The sequence below is a fragment of the Nematolebias whitei genome, chromosome 9, assembly GCF_014905685.2.
Source record: "Nematolebias whitei isolate Nwh7 chromosome 9, NemWhi1, whole genome shotgun sequence".
NCBI lineage: Eukaryota > Metazoa > Chordata > Actinopteri > Cyprinodontiformes > Rivulidae > Nematolebias > Nematolebias whitei.
This window is the reverse complement of record NC_056506.1, coordinates 20287003-20292185: the sequence shown is the minus strand read 5'-3', so window position 1 is coordinate 20292185 and position 5183 is coordinate 20287003. Positions and strand designations below refer to the sequence as shown.

The following is a 5183-nucleotide window of genomic DNA, read 5'->3' as shown; positions in this document are numbered from 1 at the left end:
GTCCAGGGTGTACCCCGCCCCTCGCACAGTGATTGCTGGACATGGGCACCGGCAACCCCCGTGACCCAAAATGGAACAAGCGAGTAAAGAAAATGGATGGATGGATGGATATATGTATATACACACACACACACTTGGGGTATACTTTATATACTTTACATACTATACTTTTAAGCAATGAAGATCTTCAAGTGATTGGGGTGGCACTTGAAGTGGCCAAAGCCACCCTTGGGGCCACCCCTTGACTCCACCACTGCACCTGGTAGTGGATAAAATTCCACTCATCAGGATCAGTCTTCGTGCGCTGCCAAGCAAAATATATAAATAAAACAACATACACCTCTGTTTTCCTCCACAATGTAACTCCTGCCTACTTGAGTATCTTGCAACAAAAAACATTTAGGTTTATTTACATTCTCTGTTCAGTTACAGTTCAGAAAAACACTCTCATCTAAAAACTACGAACATTCACTATTCAAACCTCTCAGCGACGAGGGACATTGGCGTTCTGCTTGTGTTGTGTCCACAGGTGTCCTGGAGTTTGACACAGCAACATGACAAAAAACTGTGTGCCTGGCACAACCGCAGGAAGACCCGCCTCACCCACCAGATGTCTGGGAGTCGAGTGGCAGTCACTGTGGACTACAGCTCGGGGGTCATCACCTTCTCAGAGGTGGGGCCCTCCAACACCCTGGTCCACCTCCACACCTTCTGTACGAGCTTCACCCGCCCGCTGTGCTTGGGCTTTGGCCTGTACAAAGCCGAGCTGAAGAGTCGCATCTCTATAGTGAAAGAGTGAGGAGCCTGGAGAGAACCCTGTCTGGATGGACAAGTTCTTTTCATATTACTGATACTGAGATCAAGTTTGATGTGGTAGTGGCTGGGAGTCATCCCCAACATACACCCTGAGCACTGACAGCTCATTTCTTTGAGCTCCTTGACATAAAAGGTGGCAACAAAATGCCTTTCTTTAAAGAATTAACGTGTTTTGCATTTTACCTTAAACAAAACGATCATTTTGTTCATATTTGTCCCTCAAACATCTAAATCAAATCAAAACCTCCTCCGGTCCAGTCTTTTTCCTCTCTCGCAGCCTGCTTCTAAAACTATTTTTGAAAGTGCACAGTAAACAACATGTTTTCAGCATTTTAAATTTTTTTTCCAAGAAACAATCTGGAGAAATGTTCTTATGGGACGAAAGGTTTTCAAACAAAATGCTATTTTTAAAACGAGCTGATTCCAAAAGTGCTTATGGGTTCACAATAAATAAAGCTCAACGCCACAAACAGAAGCTTTTTGTATTTTTTCAACTAAGTTTAAACGCATGACAGAAAAATTATGTAGCTGGAAAACACAAACTGCCACTCACGTGCTCAGTTTGCTCTTTGGAGCTGCACACACACAATTCTTCTTCTTTCAGCTTTTCCCTCTTCAGGGTCTCCACAGCGAGTCGTCCTCCTCCATCTCACTCTGTCCTCACTCCAACTACCTCCATGTCCTCTCTACCTGCATCCATATAGCTCCTCTTTGTCTTTTTCCTGGCAGCTTCTAACATCCTTCTACCAATTTACCCACTGTCCCTCTTCTGGACATGTCCAAACCACTGTCCCTCCTCTGGACATGTCCAAACCATATCAATGTGTCCTCTTTAACTTTATCTCCCAGTTGTTCAACCTGTGCTGTACCTCTGATGATCTCATTCCTAATCTTATCCATCCTTGTCTCTCCTAAGGAGAACCTCAACATCTTCATTTCTGCCACTTCCAGTTCTTTCTCCTGTCGTTTTGTCCATGTCTCTGTCTCCAGACCACACAACATAACTGGTCTCACTGTGCACACAGTAGCACACCCAGTTATTGTTCTTTATTTCACCTTGAAACTGAGCTGGTAGATGCAGTGAAGAGAAGTAGAAGAAGAAGGGGGCGGGAGGCTGAGGGACACCTGGGGAGATGAACAGAATGAACCACGAATCCTTCAGGTCCGATCAGACCCCTCCACTGCAGCGCTGCCAGTAAACTCACATAAAGGAGACGATTTTCAGCTTTTTACATATTTTGTGTGGACAGAAGGTGAAAACAGATAGTTTCCATCTGCAACAGGTGACTATTTTCGTTTTTCAGTCATTATTATTATTATTATTATTATTATTGTTATTATTATTATTATTATTATTATTATTATTATTATTATTATTATTGTTGTTATTAGATCATCATGTTAGCACACTTGTTTTATGATGAAGAACAATTTTTTCTTCCTGACATTAATCCGTGTCCATCCAAGAATCTGCTGTGGGATTTTAGTTTTTGCTTTTTCCTTAAACTAAAAACAAATAAATGTTTAATTCATACAGTTGATAAACAATGTAATTGTGCGAAGTTGGAAAAAGTGCAGAAAAGCTCTGATTTTTGAGAAAATGCAACAAAAGGAGTGACATTTCTATGTGACGTGTTTGTGTGAAAGTGTGAAAAAGTGTGTGTCAGAGGGAGGTGGTTACATGTAAAAACAGATGGTCACTCAGTGGAGTTGTTCCCCTGATCCATCCCTCCTCCCCCCCTCCTGAGTCCTGCCTCCCCCAGAATCATCTGTTTGTTTTAGCTTCATCACAGCCTCCTCTGCCTCGGTTCAGTCCCTCCTCCAGCTCTGCATCCTGCTGCTCTCATTTGAAGAATTTGTCTTTTTGTGATTGTCGTTCTGGACTGTGTGTTCATGCAGGACGCCGGGACGATTTGGGTCTTTTAAGGAAAACTATTTAAAAAAAAAAAGTGCAAGAAGACTGTGAGCTATAAAAAGCGAACAAATCTGAGCTTCATCTGGACCTTCTCTGCTGCTTCATTTCTTCAACTGTAGCATGTTTATTTATACCTCAAACTACTCAAAGTGACACCTCAGTCCAGCATCATCTAGAACAGGAACTTGACCAAACATCTTGAAGTCATGTACTTCGGGTTGGTCCAGTTCGACCTCCTGACCCTGCTGAGCGTGCTGCTGTTCTGGGGTCCCCTGGAGTCCAGCGGACAGAACGACACAGAGCCCATCATCCTGGAAGGGAAATGTTTGGTGGTATGTGACTCCAGCCCTTCGTCCGAGCCCGGTGGCACAGCTCTGGGCATGTCCGTCCGCTCCGGCTCCGGACGTGTGGCCTTCTCAGCCAGCCGCCAGACGAACCACGAGCCCACAGACATGAGCAACCGCACAATGATCATCTACTTTGATAACGTGAGTACGGAGCTCCAACATGGTATTTTCAACGTACCTTGAAAAAAAATATTGACACATTCCTGTTTTGAGAGAGCTTCAACCAACAGGTTGTAGATCCTGACGGTGTGGGTAAATGAAAACTAGGTAAAGATTGAACCTTTGGACACAAAGTGCAGCCACACTGTGGGTTATGGAGCATATTCAGGGTTGTTTTTAAAAGTAAATGGTCAGAATATGGTTCAATAATTTGAAACTCTGAGGTTTGACTGAGGTTAAAAGAATTACTCCGAGTGACCTTTGAGTATGTATAAATATACAGGATATATACAGTATATATAAAGTCTTCATAAAGGATATATATATATATATATATATATATATATATATATATATATATATACATATACAGTACACAGTATTTATACAGGATATGTGGACAGTACAGACCCTTTCCAAAAAATTAGAATTTCATGGAAAATTTGTTTAATTTCCATTGTTCCATTCAAAAAGTTAATCTTTAATAGATGATAGATTCAGGGCCCACAATTTAAACAAGTTCAAGTATTTATTTGTTTATTTTTACATAATTTGGACTTCCAGCTCATGAAACCCACGAAAACAGGATTTCAAAAAATTAGAATACTGTGAAGAAATCAGCCCAAATGTTGCAGGACATGAATGTTTTAAACTGAGTGTGACACATTAATCATCTACTAACCTCAAAGCATCTGCACAGGTTTCCCCAGGTGTCATTAGATTGCTTCAGTTTGGTTCAGTTGTCTCAGTTTGGTTCAATATGGAGAAGACTGCAGACATAACTGGTCAGAAGACCATCATTGATACCCTCCATAGGATGGGTAAGCCACAAAAGTTCATAGCTAATACAGCTGGCTGTTCACAGAGTGCTGTGTCCAAGCATATCATTGGAAAGTCTAGTGGAAGGGCGAAATGTGGCAGGAGAAGATGCACCAGCAAAAGAGATGATCGTGGGCTTCAGCGGATCATCAAACAGAAAAGATTACAGAATCTGGCAGAGATCCAGAAAGAGTGGAATGAGGCGGGAGTCACAGCTAAAAACCACCACATTCAGACACATCCAGGAGATGGACTACAACTGTTGGGTTCCTCTGTCCTCTTTTCAGATGAAAATAAAGTGTGCCTTTCATGCAGAAATCAAGGTCCAAGGGTTTGGAGGAAGAAGGTGAGGAACAGAACTCGTACTGCTTGAGGTCCAGTGTGAAACATCCACAGTCAGTCATGATGTGGGTGCAATGTCTGGTGCAGGTGTTGGTAAACTCTGCTTTCTTAAATCCAAGGTCACCGCAACAGTCTACCAGAATGTTTTAGAGGACTTCATGATTCCTTCTGCTGAGGATCTGTATGGAGATGCAGATTTCATCTTCTAGCAGGACCTGGTCCCTGCCCATGCCGCCAGAAGCACCAAAACCTGGTTTGATGTCCATGCCACAGTGCTAGACTGGCCAGCCAACTCATCGGACCTAAACCCCATTGAAAAACTATGGAGTATTCTCACGAGGAACATGAGGAGCACCAGACCCAACAACAAAGAAGAGCTGACAGCAAGCATCAAGGAAATCTGGGCTTCCATAACTCCCAGTCAATGCCACAGGCTGATTGCCTCAATGAAACGTCGCATCGAGGCAGTGATTAAGGCAAAGGGATTCCAACCAAGTATTGAAGATTGACATATAGTTTTGAAAGTACTATATTTTGATTGATTTGTTTTGATCCTAATTTCTTTCTTTTTTTCTGCAAAAACTGAAAAGTAGTGTGGACTGATGTCTTTACAGTATTCTAATTTTTTTTTTATCCTGTTTTCGTGGGTTTCATGAGCTGGAAGTCCAAATTATGTAAAAATAAACAAATAAATACTTGAAAATGTTTAAATTGTGGGCCCTGAATCTATCATTTATTAAAGATTAACTTTTTGAATGGAATTATGGAAGTTAAACAACTTTTTC

The 5183-nt window shown here is 41.8% G+C and overlaps 1 protein-coding gene and 1 long non-coding RNA gene across 2 annotated transcripts in view; one reads left to right on the top strand and one right to left on the bottom strand.

The window, feature by feature from the left end:
- The window catches only part of tox4a (TOX high mobility group box family member 4 a), a 12215-nt gene that overhangs the window by 2768 nt on the left and 4264 nt on the right, over nt 1–5183 (bottom strand). The window lies entirely within an intron of this gene.
- Nucleotides 2066–2768, top strand: LOC119414452. The gene is made up of 2 exons (XR_005187004.1): nt 2066–2099; nt 2716–2768. It is a non-coding gene; the product is annotated as an uncharacterized LOC119414452 (long non-coding RNA).